The sequence below is a fragment of the Notolabrus celidotus genome, chromosome 18 (genome assembly GCF_009762535.1).
Source record: "Notolabrus celidotus isolate fNotCel1 chromosome 18, fNotCel1.pri, whole genome shotgun sequence".
NCBI classification, from domain to species: Eukaryota; Metazoa; Chordata; class Actinopteri; order Labriformes; family Labridae; genus Notolabrus; species Notolabrus celidotus.
The window spans coordinates 3,007,533-3,026,890 of NC_048289.1; the positions used below are offsets into that span (position 1 = coordinate 3,007,533).

A 19,358-nucleotide genomic window follows, 5' to 3' on the forward strand; every position below is an offset into this window, starting at 1 on the left:
AAGTTCTTGGTAATTGGATAGACAGTTGACTGAGGTGCAATCTTACTCGCTGCTATAAACTTCCCTGTTAGGCCCTTTTTGTGCAATGCAATGATGGCTGCACGTGTTTCCTTGCAGGTAACCATGGCTAACAGATGAGGAACAATGGTGTCATGCACCATCTTCCTTTTAAAGTGTCCAGTCACTCAATCATGACAGATTGATCGCCAGCCTTGTCCTCATCAACACCCACACCTGTGTTAATGTGTGTGACACCTGTGTGTCATTGAAATGATGTTAGCTGGTCCTTTTGTGGCAGGGCTGAAATGCAGTGGAAATGTGTTTTTGGTGATAAAGTTCATTTTCAAGGCAAAGAGGGACTTTGCAATGAATTGCAGTTGAGCTGATCACTCCTCATAACATTCTGGAGTATATGCAAATTGCCATTTTAAAAACTGAAACAGCAGACTTTGTGAAAATTAATAGTTGTGTCATTCTCAAAACTTTTGGCCATGACTGTATAGCGGCCTCCCCTCCAATTGTGTTTGGTCAATTTTGTATTGTTGGTGTGTATTTTGACATGTGGGTCAATGTGTGCGCCCGTTTAGATGTATATGTATGTATGCTTGTGTGTTTCTGCGGGCATGTATATGTGTGCACTTGTGTGGACGTGCCTGTGCTTGTGCATGTCTGTGCAGGCAGATATATGTTGATATGGATAAGGGGGTACCTGCCTCTAGATGAGGTTGGTACTGTTGTTTTTGATTTCAGTGATATATTTTGAACCCTGACTTTACATCCTGATGGGGGGGGGGGGGGTCCAATTATTCCATGATCATTCAATTGAGTATATATGAATAAGAATGTGAGAAAAACAAATAAAGTCTATCTAAAGAGTAGTGGTCCAGAATTCCTCCTGAGCGTTGTGCAGGTCTGATCTGATCTACAGGAAACATTAAGTTCAGGTTTTTGCTGCCAAAGGAGGGTCAACCAGTTATTAAACCCAAGGGTTCACATACTTTTCCCACCCTGCACTGTGAATGTTTACACATATAATTTTGTGGTTTTAGTTTAAGCAGACTGTTTGTCTATTGTTGGGACTTAGATGAAGATCAGAACACATTTCATGACATTTGTATGTAGAAATCAGGTAATTCTGTATCACCATACTATGATAATTAGAGTAACAGGAACCCTACAAATCTGAGGGGAAAAACAAAGCACGAAACAAAAGACAAAAACAAACAAACAATTATTTGTTTTTCTATTTATTTTTTATTTGTATTTAATCGAACTAATTGCTATTATTATAACTACTCTTATTACTATCAATATTATTATTATTATTATTATAATAATAATAATAATTATTATTATTATTATTATCATTATTATTATTATTATTTAATTTGTATGTGATGGTAGTGATAATTCCTGATGATTGCTGTCTTTATAATTATTATTATTATTACTAACGGAAGTACGATTTATATATATATTTTTTTCTTTCTTTTATGTATTTATCTATTTTATTTTATTTTTATTTTACCTTTATTTTACCAGGAATAGTCCCGTTGAGATACAAAGTCTCTTTTTCAAGGGAGTCCTGGCCAAGACAGCAGCATAAAAAGTTTCACAAATAGAACAGGACAAAACATACAGTGGCAAGTAACTATTACATTGATTTATAAATTAGCAGTGTTAAGCTTTAAAACATGTGCACAAGCTGATCAGATCATCCTTTATCCTAGTTTTGAAATCCTCAAATCGAATTAAACAGTCCAGTTTCAGGCGACCCTGAAGCTCAGACCAAGAAGAGGGAGCAACAACATTAATATATATATATATATATATAAAGAAATCAGGTAATTCCAAATTCACATACTTTTTCATGCAACTGCATCTTGCACGCCAAAAAATGTTACTAAAAGAATATCAGTAACATTAAAATGATCAGGATTTACAGTCATTTCCTGTGAGTATCTTACAATAACATGATGTAATAAAGTCGTTCACCACCGGCTCTGAGGTATTCATGCAGAATATGAAAAATGATAATGAGAGTAAATGTCTCAGAATAACAGCTCTCGTTTGAATGGCAGAGAATGTGAGCACACACAATATCAACATGCTGTCATTATTAGTGGTCTGTGTCTGCCGGTGTAATTGCATGTGAGGATGAGTCCCCTCAGGACTGCAAGGCTAAGATAAGAAGCAGCCAGTGTGCAGTGGGTTAAGCCAGGCGGGATAAGCCAGATCTGTGTGTCCTGCCAGCAAGAAGCAGAAGCTGCAGCAGCGTGAAAACCAGCAGCACTAACTCACAAGCCTTCGTGGTGCAGAGAGTGGAACACATACTCAGCTTGTACCCAGACATTCAGCAAACATCACACCCAGGGCCACACACACACACACGCACACACATGCACACACACATGCGCACGTTCATTTATCTTGCTGCATCTCTCAAGGCACTTTTCACCCGGAAGAGGAGTAATCTTTTCCAGATTTAAACTGGCTGTATGCCAAGGTTAAATGTGGTCAAGGGTGTGAGAAGGACATTACCATAACAGCTCTGATAAGCATAATAATTACCTTGCAAATGTGTTTCCTGGCACTGCTGTGGAGGAGATTCTTCCCCCTGCTCTGCTCACTTTGCAGTCACTAAAATCAGCAAGTATTTAAGAGCCTTTCCAACATTTTTAAAATATAAGTAAAAACAAGAATGCAGCATTTAGTACGCTTTAGGTTGCCTCTTTTTTGACCCGGCTGAATAATTTATGTCTGCAGGGTTACAGGAAACAGCAGAAGCAACCACTCCCCGTCAATGAGCCCTTCCTTCCTCAGCATATTGAGATCCACTTATGGTCTGTGATGAGCTTTTGATGATGGAGCTTTGGCAGAGAGGGGCAAATATGCACCTCGCCGTCTGACTGCTGCTGCTGCTGCCAAGTGGGCCATGTGGTGGTTTGGCTGCTACTGAGCCAGCAAAGGAGGCCTGGTGGAGCAGGAAAGAAGGGGCGATGATAAGGGAAGGAGGTAATGAAGGAAAGACATCAGTTGAAGGGCTCAACGTCGCAATTAAGTCAAAAGAGGTGCATTTCGCTCAAGAGTTCCGGGGTCTTTTAGTCCCCAGAACTACTTTCCCCTGAGCTAAATGGTTCCTGGGCCATCTTTGTGGTCTGCGTTTTGACCGCGGGCTGAAGTCCAGGGTAGATTGTGCGAATCAGGCCAGTGACGTATGGAGAAAAACAAAGTAAATGCACTACACCAGGGGTTCCCAAACGTTTCAGCCTGGGGCATATTGATGCCAGAGACTTGCAAACCCCCACTGTCCCTCAGAGCGATTTAATGTGGCTTCATTTAGCTGGTCTGCAGAAAATGACCCTACCTATATACCTAAATGACCTATAATTAACTGTTCACTAACCCTAAACTTAGGAGTCATCTGGCAACAAAGAAAGACAGAAAACTCATTACATTTTCTATTTTCAAGGTTTTATTTCAAGTTTAGCTACTATTTTTGTCAATATTTTTCACTATAATGGGTAAAATGTACTCATTTTAGAAAAACTTAAACAAACCCCATTCTGGTAGACATCTCACAACCCCCCATTTTTGTCTTGTGAACCCCCAGGGGGTCCTGACCCACACACTGGGAACCACTGCACTACACCACCAGACCAGTAGAGGGCAGTAAAACAAAGATGAATGCCGTTCATCACAGATGACACCATAGAAGCATACTGACAGGCAGGTATCATTATGAGCAACACAACAGTTAGCCTGTTAGCATGAAGAGACTCAGCTGGTCTGTTTTAGATGGTGCTATATTTCATCACAGATGGATTCACTGAATCAACACGTGAGAGGAGATAAGCGCGAGTAGCAAAGACTTTTCAACACGGCTTTAAAATCCTTTTGAACTCAAAAAGCCGTGGCAGAGATCGGCCGGTGTTTTGGTTTAAACAGCGACCCAGTTAACTGGAGACTTTCAGCCGGATGCATCCCTCATAAACGTCTTTAGACGATCATTAAATATCTGATGAGGATATTTTGAAATCTTAATAAAAACTAAACTAGTTTGCATTCCCAGGAACTCCCTCTGTGTTTCAACAGCTGTGTAAACTCCACAAACACTGACACGTTCAGCTGAAGGTCTCCAGTTTACAGGGTCACTTTTAAAACCGGAACACCGGGAGAGACGCATTCACGGTGGGCTGAGAGAAGACTACTGTTACAGCTTCTTCTTTTGAAAAGTACACACACATACAAAAAAGATAGAACAAATAAAAACTAATGAAAGAAGGAGAAATCAAGAGAATCACAGATGTGTGTGATGTTATTGTGGACGGAGGGCGGAATAAAAACACCTTTGAAAAGTACTACCCACCAAGCAAGGGCTTTTCAGGGGGAGACATTATGTACCCCTGAACTAAATTTAGACCCTGTATCCTCCGGTCGAAATGCACATAGTTCCGGGGTAAAGTTCCTCTGGTCAAAAACCGTCTAAGGTGAGGAATGGACAGCTGGACTGAGGGCTGGGGAGCAGAGTTATTCAGGTTTCTGTTCTCTCAAACAGCAGAAGCTCATGTCTGTATCGCTGTTAGGCTTTTGAAACAAGGAAGACAGTCAGCAACTTCATCCCCTCAAAGGTTTAAAACGATAGGCCACAGCCTCCAGAGGAAGATAATCACACACATATATATATACACTCTTGCACGCCTGAATGAGCATACTATCATGAAATAGCCCCACATCCAAGTCCCAATTGCTGTTGAGAAAAGGAAGAGAGGATTCATTTTCTTTTCTGTCTGCCCTGCGGGACCTGGCAGGAGATTTTGTTCTTCACAGGGGAAGAGGAGGAGGGTAAGTCAGCTATCTGAGGCAATGAGCAAGTGAAGCCAACCATCCAACCGGGAACTCAGCTTGCAGTTAGAGCTCAACTTAAAGCTGCTTCAAACTTTATTTCAATCCTATAAAAAATCATAATTCTTTTGGGAAAAGCAGCTGTGAGGAAAGCTCATAGATACAAACAGTAGACATGACCATGATGTTATCATTTGTCTCTCTTGAGTGTTATGTGATCCATGTCTCTTGTTGTATTTTCTTGTGTTTCTTAGTCTAGTCTTGTGTTTCCTGTTTTATTTTGTAGTTCTTGATCCCTGTGTTTCCAGTTTAGTGTTACTTCCTGTCCTTGTGTGTTTCCCTCTTTGTTGATGAACCTGATTAGTTTCACCTGTGTCCTGTGTTCACACCTGTGTTAATCACTCTGTGTGTTTAGTTCCTCTGTTTCTCCTGTCCTGTGTCGGATCATTGTTCATCTTCTTTGTGTTCTCTGTGGCCCAATCTCAATGTCCACACTCACTGACTTTGAGACGCATTCCGATCAGTCCGTGAGGTCTTATGTCGCGTTCACACCAGACACGAATGGTCGCGCTATTGGCTCGAATACAAACGCAAGAATATATCCCATGGACTCAAATTTTTCGCGAGAGGAGGGGGGGTTCCCACGCCACACCAGTCTGTTGTTATCAAACAAGGTTGAGCTCGCAGACATTGAATGGGGAAGTCGGTTATGCTAAAGGGGGCGGAGCTAACTTCCTACTACAAGCCATAGCTGGATTCAAGTGACATGCTAAGGTGAGCTACATGACGTCATGCTAAGGTGAGCTATATGACGTCATGCTAAGGTGAGCTACATGAAGTCATGCTAAGGTGAGCTACATGACGTCATGCTAAGGTGAGCTACATGACCTCATGCTAAGGTGAGGTACATGACATCATATTAAGGTGAGCTACATTATGTCATGCTTAGATGAGCTACATGATGTGATGCTAAGGTGAGCTACATGACGTCATGCTAAGATGAGCTACATGACGTCATGCTAAGGTGAGCTACATGACGTCATGCTAATGTGAGCTACATGACGTAATGCTTAGGTGAGCTACATGTCGTCATGCTAATGTGAGCTACATGACGTCATGCTAAGGTGAGCTACATGACGTCATGCTAAGATGAGCTACATGACGTCATGCCAAGGTGAGCTACATGACGCCATGCTAAGGTGAGATACATGACGTCATGCTAAGGTGAGCTATATGACGTCATGCTAATGTGAGCTACATGACGTAATGCTTAGATGAGCTACATGTCGTCATGCTAATGTGAGCTACATGACGTCATGCTAATGTGAGCTACATGACGTCATGCTAAGGTGAGCTACATGACGTCATGCTAAGGTGAGCTACATGATGTCATGCTAAGGTGAGCTACATGACGTCATGCTAAGATGAGCTACATGACGTCATGCCAAGGTGAGATACATGACGCCATGCTAAGGTGAGATACATGACGTCATGCTAAGGTGAGATACATGACGCCATGCTTAGGTGAGCTACATGACATCATGCTTAGGTGAGCTACATGAAGTCATGCTAAGGTGAGCTACATGACGTCATGCTAAGGTGAGCTACATGACCTCATGCTAAGGTGAGCTACATGACATCATATTAAGGTGAGCTACATTATGTCATGCTAAGGTGAACTACATGACGTCATGCTAAGGTGAGCTGTATGACGTCATGCTAAGGTGAGCTACAAGAAGTCATGCTAAGGTGAGCTACATGACGTCATGCTAAGGTGAGATACATGACGTCATGCTAAGGTGAGCTACATGACGTCATGCTTAGGTGAGCTACATAACGTAATGCTTAGGTGAGCTACATGGTGTCATGCCAAGGTGAGATACATGACGCCATGCTAAGGTGAGATACATGACGTCATGCTAAGGTGAGCTACATGACGTTATGCTTAGGTGAGCTACATGACGTAATGCTTAGGTGAGATACAAGACGCCATGCTAAGGTGAGATACATGACGTCATGCTAAGGTGAGCTACATGACGTCATGCCAAGGTGAGCTACATGACGTCATGCTAAGATGAGCTACATGACGTCATGCCAAGGTGAGATACATGACGCCATGCTAAGGTGAGATACATGACGTCATGCTAAGGTGAGCTACATGACGTCATGCTTAGGTGAGCTACATGACGTAATGCTTAGGTGAGCTACATGACGTCATGCTAATGTGAGCTACATGACGTCATGCTAATGTGAGCTACATGACGTCATGCTAAGGTGAACTACATGACGTCATGCTAAGGTGAGCTACATGACGTCATGCTAAGGTGAGATACATGACGTCATGCTAAGGTAAGCTACATGACGTCATGCTAAGGTGAGCTACATGACGTCATGCCAAGGTGAGATACATGACGCCATGCTAAGGTGAGATACATGACGTCATGCTAAGGTGAGCTACATGACGTCATGCTTAGGCGAGCTACATGACGTCATGCCAAGGTGAGATACATGACGCCATGCTAAGGTGAGATACATGACGTCATGCTAAGGTGAGCTACATGACGTCATGCTTAGGCGAGCTACATGACGTCATGCAGGTTACGTGAGATGTCTCAAAGTGCTTTCCCATTCCCAGTTCTACAGTTTAGAGCCCTTACAGCCTCCTGCCCTCAATCACTTTACAGGTGATGTCAATGAAGTCAAGAAGGGTTCAGGGTTCAGGGTTCAGGGTTCAGGGTTCAGGGTTCAGGGTTCAGGGTGGACATTGAGGTTGGGCCCAGGGTTTTCCTTTTTCAGTGTTTCCTTCTAGATTTAGTTCTTGGACATTTCATACACAGAGTAATCAGCACAGGTGTGAACACAGGACACAGGTGAAGCTAATCAGGTTCATCAAAAAGGAGGGAAACACACAAAGACAGGAAGTTAAACTAAACTGCTTCCTTCTCTCCTTCCAAGGATCTTTTCTTTTTTCATTGATGACATTTTTCCCAATGTCAGTGACAAAGTATAACTAGACACCAGACAAGACAGGTTAATATCTGAAGTTTGCTCTGAGCTGTTAACTTTGATGGCTCTGTCAAAGCCTGGAATCATCCTGGTTAAGACATACATTAGAGAGCAGATTTAGTTCCACATATCACATCAAATGATCAAATATAAATCATCAGGGATGATAATACAGATGAGAGAGAGTTTAATGTCTCTCCAGCACACTCTCCCCACAGGCCCATATATGGACTGTCTTAAAGGTACAGCCCTTTCCATAAACACACTATCTGCTTTCATCACACTCCGTCTGAAGTCCAAGAAAAGAAATAAAGCCATAGAGGTCGAAGAAAGAATGTTTGGACTAAGGACCACTCCTCTATGTGACCTTTCCTTACTGCAGTCTATCAGCAGGGACAGATCAGCAGCTTTGATGGGTGAGTGGAGGTGAAATGATCAAACATGGTCAAGAATGAGAAAAGGGAAGTGTTCAGAGAGGGAAAGGTTTCTGTAGATTCAGAACTTGGGACAATCTTAATATCAATCACTGATCAATTCATTGGATGAGTTTAAAGAGAGAAAACATTTTGACTGGGAGTAATGACGAACATGTCATGGATAATTGATAACTAAAAATAGACTAAATTATTTTGAGTTGGCTTTGACTTAAATTGGGCTAATAATAATAATAATAATAATAATAATAATACAATTATAATAATTTAAAAAAGAATAATAATTTCAAAAAGAGAAATAAATGAATTCAATGAAATAATAATAATAATAATAATAATAATAATAATAATAATAATAATAATAATAATAATAATGATAATAATAATAATTTAAAAATAAACTTACACTACCGTTCAAAAGTTTGGGGTCACCCAGACATTTTTGTGTTTTTCAGGAAAACTCCCACTTTTATTTATCAAATGAGTTACAAAATGAATAGAAATAATGATTTTTAGTTGAAATCATAATTTTGTCCTTCAAACTTTGCTTTCATCAAAGAATGCTCCCTTTGCAGCAATTACAACATTGCAGACCTTTGGCATTCTAGCTGTTAAGTTGTTGAGGGAATCTGAAGACATTTCACCCCTCGCCTCCTGAAGCACCTCCCACAAGTTGGATTGGCTTGATGGACACTTCTTGCGTACCATACGGTCAAGCTGCTCCCACAACAGCTCAATGGGGTTGAGATCTGGTGACTGCGCTGTCCACTCCATTACAGACAGAATACCAGCTGCCTGCTTCTTCCCTAAATAGTTCTTGCATAATCTGGAAGTGTGCTTTGGGTCATTGTCCTGTTGTAGGAGGAAATTGGCTCCAATCAAGCGCTGTCCACAGGGTATGGCATGGCGTTGCAAAATTGAGTGATAGCCTTCATTACTCAAAATCCCTTTTATTTTTTACAAATCTCCCACTTTACCTGCACCAAAGCAGCTCCAGACCATCACATTACCTCCACCATGCTTAACAGATGGCGTCAGGCACTCTTCCAGCATCTTTCCACTTGTTCTGCATCTCACTAATCTTCTTCTGTGTGATCCAAACACCTCAAACTTTGATTCGTCCGTCCATAACACTTTTTTCCAATCTTCCTCTGTCCAATGTCTGTGTTCTTTTGCACATATTAATCTTTTCATTTTATTGGCCAGTCTCAGATATGGCTTTTTCTTTGCCACTCTGCCTAGAAGGCCAGCATCCCGGAGTCGCCTCTTCACTGTAGACTTTGACACTGGCGTTTTGCGGGTACCATTTAATGAAGCTGCCAGTTCAGGACCTGTGAGGTGTCTATTTCCTTAAACTAGAGACTCTACTGTACTTGTCTTCTTGCTCAGTTGTGCACCGGGGCCTCCCACTTCTCTTTCTACTCTGGTTAGAGCCTGTTTGTGCTGTTCTCTGAAGGGAGTAGTACACATCTTTGTAGGAAATGTTCAGTTTCTTGGAAATTTCTCGCATGGAATAGCCTTCATTTCTAAGAACAAGAATAGACTGTGGAGTTTCATATGAAAGTTCTCTTTTTCTGGCCATTCTGAGAGTATAATCGAACCCACAAATGTGATGCTCCAGATACTCAACTAGCTCAAAGAAAGGCCAGTTTTACAGCTTCTCTAACCAGCAAAACCGTTTTCAGCTGTGCTAACATGATTGCACAAGGGTTTTCAAGATGTGTCTAATCATCCATTAGCTTTCTAAAGCGATTAGCAAACACAATGTACCATTAGAACACTGGAGTGATGGTTGCTGGAAATGAGCCTCTATACACCTATGTAGATATTCCATTAAAAACCAGACGTTTGCAGCTAGAATAGTCATTTACCACATTAACAATGTATAGAGTGTATTTCTGATTCATTTAATGTTATCTTCAAAGAAAAAAACAGTGCTTTTCTTTAAAAAATAAGGACATTTCTAAGTGACCCCAAACTTTTGAACGGTAGTGTAAATAAAGTTAAAGTTGCGTGTCATCAGCATAAAAATGGAAAGCTACATTATAAAACTACAGAGGGTAAAAAAGTGTCTGAAACTAAAGACTGAGACATAGGAAGGAATCTGACACAGCTGTCAAAATCAACAGTGCTAACATGCTTAGAAATGACAATGGAAACATACTGATGCTCTGAAGAAGATTTTGCCACGCTCACCATTTAAGTTCGATTGGAAAGCATGCTAATTACTGCTGATAACACTTCACTGGAGCTGTGCAGGAGGAGGGTTGTATTTGTGTTTCAGTTATTGGTCAGAACCCAAATCAGATGAACATTGGATCAAAAGAGAGAAATATTATCATCCACATTCATTCTCTCTGAGACAAAAGTGAGCTTAACTTCCCGTGTAGACATTAATACAGCTGGTACAGTGATGCTCAGCACATTACCTACTGCAGCTTGCATTGGGTCATACAGTATCACTTTACAAAGCAATGCTCTGGGTGCATTACTGTGACTGTGTGTGGGCAACTACTGTCCCCATGCACGTGCTGTTTTTAGAGCTAATTGTAGCATACGGTACTAATATTCAAACACTGATGAATCAGAAAAGCTGGCTTTGGCCTGAGTTACTCTGTTGATTTAATCAGTGAAGTAATCAATGAACTCCAGAGAACATGGAATGAATCCCTTCACTCTGATTTTGGCAGTGATCATCAAATAAACTCAGTTACAGAAATGTGTTGAGAGTCTTTCAGCGCCTGTGTCGTCTGCCAAGTTGTGTGTGTGTATGCATGTTTGTGTAAGTGTTTATTCTGTTCCTTCACTAATAAGGCTCCCACATTAGCGCTCTCATATCTGTGTGCTGGACGCTTCAGTGAAAGTGTTTGGAAAGTTGGCACCGTCTTTGAGTCCTGTATCCAATTCTGTAATCTTAAGAGGTGAGCTGAGAAGGAGCAGGTAGACAGAGAGTTGTTTTCACTCTTGGCACCAAGTTAAGCTAAGTTGTTGCTGTCTGCACCACATATTAGTTTCCCCTTTCAAGGCTTTGAAGTAAAGTGAATAAGCATAGCACTGAAGAATGCCTGAGTTAAAATGAAACCATGCTGTATTATGATATTACTGATGGAAGGATTTGAATAGATGTGCCCAGAACTGAATGCAGAGTAACACAGTGTGAGTAGAGGGAGTCAGGACAGCTGTAATGAGATGATGCATTAACTAAAACAACCATCCAAAACCAGGGTTCCCACGCGTCCTGGAAAAACTGGAAAACCTGGAAAACAGTTGACCAGTTTTCAAGTACTTGAAAACACCTGGAAAATGGGAGAAAAAGTAAAATGTCCTGGAAAATCACAGATTGTCCTGGAAAATTATTCCAACATGACTGTGTGTGACCTGACAAATTAAAAAAAAAACACATCCCCATTCAACATTTGTGGCCATTTTTGTCATTCAGATCTATTTAGGTCATTTTATGCACTGATCCTCTGATTATTATTATTATTATTTATTTATTTCACCAAGGCAGCTTCCAAAGTCCTTTGCAGGCTCTTTTGTTTTTTACTTTGCTAATTTAATTTTTTTTGAGAAAAGAGAAAGCTGAGATGTTGCCCATCATTGTTGCTTGTATGCACTAATAAAGTGAAGTGCTGTACATCTGCGGTTACATTATTCTATAATCAATTTGCCATCATTTTTAAGCATGTAAGAGATGATTTCATCGATAGCCATAGACTGCATGTCTTCAATGTAGACTTCCACTGAGAGGAACATATTAGACTATTTAGGAACTAAATTTAGACTGTCATACCAGCTTGATCATCACTGAAAATGTCCTGGAAATGTCCTGGAAAATGATCTCTGGAAAAGAGTGGGAACCCTGCAAAACACAACTTAATTAATTTAAATGTTGTTACTTCCTTCAGATAAAATTCCCCTTTGAGTTTTGTAGTTTCATGGTGAAGGATGCTTTATTTATTTTTTCCAACTCTGTGAGAATCATTTAAATGGGGTGATGAAATCCAGCAATCAATATTAGATCAGGGATCCTAATATTCAGTTACTGCTCTTTGTTATATCATCGTGATCAGCTCTGTCACTCAAGTCTCTGTGGTTCCTTTATGGCCTGAAGGAGTACAGATTAAATCTTCATCATCTTTCGTTGCAGATATCACAGATGCAACCTTTTTAATTCATGTGCTCCTCCATCACCGTGCAGCCAAGAGTTCATTTCCTCAGTTGCATTTTTAATTCTTGTCTTTACTTGGAAAGGATAATGAATGCTGATGTAGACACAGAATATAAAACGTGGTGTTTTGAGATGTGGCTGCGGCATACAGAAGCCAACATTTTGAAGTGGAATAAGGAGCAGATATGTCACAGTTCAAGGGGATCAAAAAAGAGGAGGATCAAAAATGCAGACTAAAAGAAAGGTTTAGAAAAAACATCAGGAGAGAAAATAAAACTCACTAAATACAAATCAACAGAAAACATGAGCGCACTGAACACAGGAAGACGTTTTAACACACAAGTAAGACTGGACAATGAACTGACACACAGGGGCTGTTATCAAAACCACCTGCTACATACTACCTATGAATGTACTATGCAGTACATACTGAATACTGCATTCGTAGGTTGTATTTAGTATGACCAAGCTGCAACCTCCGGTCTCAAAATATGAAGCCCATTGAGGAAGTGTTATAAACTGCAGTTCATCGAGCGTCCACTTGAGGCTGGCTGCAGAAACACAGGAAACCACATACACACCCATTCAAAGAAGACAATCTTTACAGCAGAAATAAACATGTTTACAGCCTGGTTCAAAAAACAGCTTGGGTCTACATAGCTAATCTCTCTATCGGCACACACTGTGAAGGAGGTGAATTTTTTTCTAACGTGATGGTTCAGAAAATATTAAAATTACAAGTTTTTGCCCATTTAAGGACATGACTGACTTGACTGGCAGGCGGGAACACATAGCTGTTGGCTAGGAGGCTCAAACCCCGCCTCTTTCGGCATTTCCAATATGGCTACCGCTGACGATCGGCTTCAAAACAGCGCTCAGAAACAGATGGGTGACGTGACAGAGACTACGTCCATTATTTATACAGTCTATGGTTCTCTCTGGGTACTCCAGCTTCCTCCCACAGTCCAGAAACATGCTCTGAAGGAATCATTGGTCACTCTAAATTGCCCGTAGGTGTGAATGTGTGCATGAATGGTTGTCTGTCTCTCCATGTTTGCCCTGTGATAGGTTGGTGACCTGTCCAGGGTGTACCCTGCCTTCCACCCAATGTCAGCTGGGATTGGTTCAAGCCGCCCACAACCCCACACAGGATAGTGGTCAAGATGATAGATGGATGAAGAGTTAGCTGTGAGATGTTTATCGACTCTGTAATTACTGGAAGTTACAAGATTCACCAGCGTTTATTAGCGTTTTGATACTGCCCCAACAGGTGGCGGTAAAGCAGCTAAAAAACAAGTAGCGCTTTGCATTGTGGGAAACAGTATGTGAGGGAGACTGCTCCAATGCAGACTGAGACATGTTCCTGAATCAGTACGACATCCGGGTAGTTTTGGTATACACCAGATTTTGCTCTTGTTCACATACTACTGAATTTAGACCAGATCAGTATGTACTGCTAGTACAGTAGGAGGTTTGAAAACAGCCTCAGTGACTAAATACTGACGGGGCAATCAGACACAGGTGAGACAACGAGACACAGGTGGAACTAATGAGGGTGCAATCAAAGTGGAGGGAAACATTAGGGCAGGTAAACTAATCCAGATACACTGGAAAAATGCCCCTCCAAAAAACAAGAAAAATGAACTTATTTAAAGGTACTTTTACCTTGAAATAAACAAAACAATCTGCCAATAGAACAAGTGAAATTTGCTTGATAGGGTTTCTTAAAATAAGACGTAATATTTAGAAAACTGTGATCTTAAAATTAGCAGGGAAAACTTATTTTTAAGCAATATTTTACCAGTTTTTTAAAGCTTAGTGTCTCAGAATAAGCCAGGAATGATAACAATTAGTATTTTTTCACTCAAAAAATATTTTTGCATGAACACATTTCATGTCAACGTCTTCATTTGAGATATATTCAGCTTCATTTGAGTTGTATTATAGCGGCACTTCTCTAGGTTTAAGACCATCTTGTACTTGAAATGAGATGACAAAGTTTAATTTGAGCATTTTGAGATATAATGTCTTCTCATAGTGAGCTGCATATACTAAGATAAGATAAGATAAGATAAGATAAGATATTACTTTATTGATCCCCCGGGGGGGAAATTCAGTTGCTACAGCAACCCAGACATAAGTACAATCAAGAAAGAAGTTTCAATAAGTACAAAATAAAAATAAAACAAAAATAAAACAAAATAACATAAAATAAAATTTTAAAAAATAAAATAAAAATAAAAATAAATAAAATAAAATAGATAAATAAAGCTAGAGTACAATTTAGATATATACAATGTTACAAATGGAATTTAAATTAAATAGAAGTAATTACAGGCAGTATTAAAAAATGTTTCAGTAGTGACAGGTTGACATGGTGTGATTATGGTTGGTAATGACAAATTAAGCAATAAATAGAAATAATATTTGTATGTAATATGACCATGGGTTGTAGTTAGAATAGTAATGTAATATAACAAAATATAATATAGCAAGATAAATATATAATACAGTATATTATACATTATAATGCCAGCAGCAGTCAAGAGAGAGAGTTCGGGATGGGATGATGGAGGGGGGTGGGGGGGGTGGGGGGGGGGGGGGGGGGGGGGTGGTCAGTGGTCAGCATGGTGCAGTCTGTGGCCTCCATTACTGTTCAACAGTCTGATGGCAGTGGGCACAAAGGAGCGCCTGAAGCGTTCAGTCTTGCACCGTAATATTCAGTCATGTTGTTTTTTAGAGCTATGCTCTAAAGCAGGTGTTTCATTGTGTGCATGTAGTTTGAGGATGAATATTTTTATCTGATTTAGAAGAAACAGTGCCTGAAAACTGTAACCCACCCTTACAAACAACAACTTATCTTTCTCTCTTTCTTTCTTTCTTTTATCAATGGAGCTGTTTTCTGATAGATTCTCCAATAAAATGTAAAGTAAAGTGTTTGTCTTAAATCAAGATTATCCTTCTTCTACAAATAAGATCTCAGCTTGAAAAATGTATGATATGTAAAATAAACCTTGTTTCTTCTAAATTAAAACTCAAAACAAGATCATTTCAAGATTGTTTGACTTAACAAGATATTTAAGATGTCTTAAAACAAGACCCTCTATCTTGCTCAAATGTTACTTGTCAAGTAAATTCATCTTAAATTGTCGGAGAAGACATTTTGACTAAAAATGAGACAATTTCACTTGGTAAGATTTTGAGTTTTTGCAGTGCAGGGGGCAAGAACTGCAAAATAAACAGGGAATACTACAGACTAAAGGAACACACAGGCATGAGGGTAACAAAAAAGAAGGAGAACATAAAAACAACACTAAATATAACACCAAAGCATGAAACAAAAGGCACTAAAAAAAAAACGTAGAACTAACCGAACATGACAAGATAGTTCCTATTGTCAGAAACATTGAGCTTGGCATAATGTGCCGACTCTGAACCGTTCATCACAGACTGAAACAGTAGGTCAAAGAAAAGAACGAAGATTGATATAAAGTGATGTCACATGTAACCGATCATCGTCACAAAGAGCCATCCAGAGAAAGAGAAATGTACCTGTGATCTGTGATGTGCCTGCTTTCACAAACTGTATCTATATCAGATTCATCTTGATGAAACCTTTCTGCAATCTGAGCTGTTTTTCCTTCTGCACAGAAACAGATTATGCCTGCTGCTTTCTCACAGATCCAGCAAGTATTTACCGTACTGTGCTATGATTAGACATATGTGTGTGTGTATTCATGGTAACTGTTTATACTATTTGAGTGACTGAGATAAACCCCGAGTTATATGAATGGTGCTTGGATGAATGGATTTGCATCTTGACCCACTTGCTTGGTAGTGAATATATAGGGAGGTGGAGTTGTAATACGCAGACGCAGTGTTAAAGTGAGCTGTTAAAGACATTTAAAGATGTTGTACAGATTAACACTTCAGGCAGCAGGATGCTTTTAACAGACGAGCTTGCATAACCTGTAATAGAGGCATGAATGGTTACAATGTAGATGATAAGTCTGCACAGAACATGGAGACATTACACATGAGATAAGAGATAAGACCTTCCTGTTTGTGCTCTTTGATGTAAACAGTGTGGGGGAGCAGTGCAGCTATATGTGGCTAATGTACATGATTATCTATATTCATATTTTGTAAGCATACTGTCTCAGGTTTCAGTGAAGTCTATGAGATAAAACTGTTTACCATGGTGGTTTGAAATGATCTGTATGTGCTTCGTCATAAAGCATGGACCTTGTCTTCCTTCCTTGTCTTCTTCTTAAAGACAGAATGGGTCCATGAGGGCTTTGTTTTTTTTTTTTTTTAGTGTGGGGTGGAAAGAATACTTTTAGAGCCCAAAAACTGCTTTGGCTGACTTTGGCTAATAAGTAATTACTAGAAGAGAACTCTGGGAGACTAAAGGTGCATTTCGACCAAGAGTTCCGGGGTCTTTTAGCCCCCAGAACTACTTTACCCAGAACTCCTTTACCCTCAAGACCACCAGACCAGTAGAGGGCAGTAAAACAAAGAGGAATGCCATTCATCACAGATGACACCATAGAAGCAGACGGACAAGCAGGTATCATTATGAGCAACACAACAGTTAGCATGTTAGCATGAAGAGACTCAGCTGGTGCTGTTTTAGATGGTGCTATATTTCATCACAGATGGATTCACTGAATCAACACGTGAGAGGAGATAAGCGCGAGTAGTAAAGACATTTCAACACGGCTTTAAAATCCTTTTGAACTCAAAAAGCCGTGGCTGTTTTGAGTCCAATCGGCTGCGGCAGCCATATTGCTTCTGTCGAGCCAGTGTGACGTAAAGAGGCGGAGTTTGAGCCTCCTAGCCAACAGCTGCAGTGTTCCTGCAGGCAGCTGTGCCTCTCATTGGAAGACTAGTAATCTCAATATCTTCTAAATTACCGAATTAGAAAAAAATTCACCCCCCTCACAGTGAGAGGACATCAAGAAATGAGCTATTCAGACTACACTCATCTTTTGTACCAGGCTGTAAACATGTTTATTAATGCTGCAAAGATCGTCTTTTCCCCATTCATGTGTATGTGACTTCCGGTACTTCCGGAGCCAGCCTCAAGCGGATCCTCGATGAACTGCAGCTTTAACACTTCCGCATTGACTCATATTTTTAGACCGGAGGTTGCCGCTTGATCCTCACACACTGTACAGATACTAAGGTTACATGTATTGTTTAATTAGGGGCGTGGCTGATATATGACTGACAGGCGGGCAAACTCAGAATTCTGAGGTTAAAGTCTGAATTTCAGGAGATTTTTTTTTTTAAACACTGTAATACAATTTTTTAATCCCCTGCTCTCCGAGTGAGTCTTTTTTTCCCTGACCCTAATCCTCTTCTGTATGAAACCAGTTGGTGATGTCATGCAAACTACATGACTGCTTTCTGTTTGTATAAAATGACACCTGATGGATAATGGTGGTGAAATCAGAGACACAGTTGACTGTATTCACACTGCTCATAGCAGAGCGGATAATAACAGGCGATCCTGTTAGCTACGCTCTCTTGATCCTGTTATTGTGACTGAGTTTGAATCTGTACTGTATATTCCTGCTTCATATCTCAGGCATTCATAAAACAGCCCTGCCTACCTTTCTGAATGCACACAGGAGCCGATCAGTGCTTCATTGCTATTTTTATCAGCATGCCGCTTCCACAGGGAACATGTTATGCTAACAGTGTGTTTCTTTGTGTGTGTGTGTGTGTGTGTGCTCAGAGTATTTACAACCCCAGTATTAATAGCCTGTCCCTTCTCTCCCTCATAGATCTGACTGAGCAACACTGGAAGAGGAAGAAAGGACAGAACCTGTTGGAGACGGTCCAAAAAGTCCACATCACCACCGCTGAAGGAGGATGAAGAAGTTTTACATTTTGTTTCTGCAGTTGGACACAAAAGTGTTGCATGAGCAACAGCAAGAACTGAACGAGACTGTTTGCTGCTTTAAAGACTCTGTAAAAAACAAAAAGACATTTCTAAGTCCTCTCCCTTTCTTTACTGTCTCTTCACCTCCTGATGTATTCTGTCACATTGAGATGTGAAGGTTTCTCCCACAGTGATTGACAGGAGTGGTGTTCACGGTGACAGGTTGAGACTGCTGATGCACAGGTTAGGAAAGGATAACATCATTAAAGCATCAGTGGTTTGATTTAAAAACTAAAGGGGGGGGGGGATGTGTCGTGATGTTACTGATGCTGGAAAAAAAAAAGATGTCTGGTATGTTAATATTTAAATCTGAAAAAATGCATGAAAGGCTTCAGTTCTGGAGGACATCCCAGGGTCAGACTGAGAGCAGCAGCAGCATGTGGAAACACGGTCACTGTATTGATTTGAATGGGACCACTACATCTCTGAGCAGAAATGAAACTGCGTGTGATAGAGGAGGGGAATGTGTCCAACTTCATGTGATGTCATTCAGTCAGATACTAAAGGTGTGTGGTTCCACGTATGTAACGGCCAACTTTCACCAGATCCGTGTCCGGTCTGTCTCTGATCCGTCACGGCATCTGACATTTTGAAGATAAATTGTATAAAGATTCATGTATGATTCATAGTTAACTCTGAAAATAATTTAAAAAGCATGAAGGAGTGTTGGGGACACCTTGTAAAGAAACAAATGGAGATTTCGAGATTAAAGCAATAAATGTACGAGAATAAAGTCAAAATTTCAGTCTATTGTTAACCTTTATTTTATTTTGAAAGGACAGATTATAAGAGCAATGTGGAGCATCTTGTGAAATTATACTTTAGTATAGGTTTCACAAGTAATTCAATACCAGATCTTTTAGAGCACCAGCACCACAGAATCAGGTGTTTATTTAGAGGGGCGGCTTCTGCAACCGGTTCTGTTTAACTTCACAAGATAATCCATGCTCTT

General features: G+C 40.3%; 1 protein-coding gene across 1 annotated transcript in view; it reads left to right on the forward strand.

The window, feature by feature from the left end:
• Positions 1-19,126, forward strand: part of LOC117830221 (urotensin-2 receptor) — a 129,846-nt gene extending 110,720 nt beyond the window's left edge. The window contains exon 4 of the mRNA XM_034708251.1: positions 18,249-19,126. The gene's annotated coding sequence lies outside the window, so the exon portion shown is untranslated. The remainder of the gene's footprint in view (positions 1-18,248) is intronic.
• Positions 19,127-19,358: the final 232 nt, after the last annotated feature.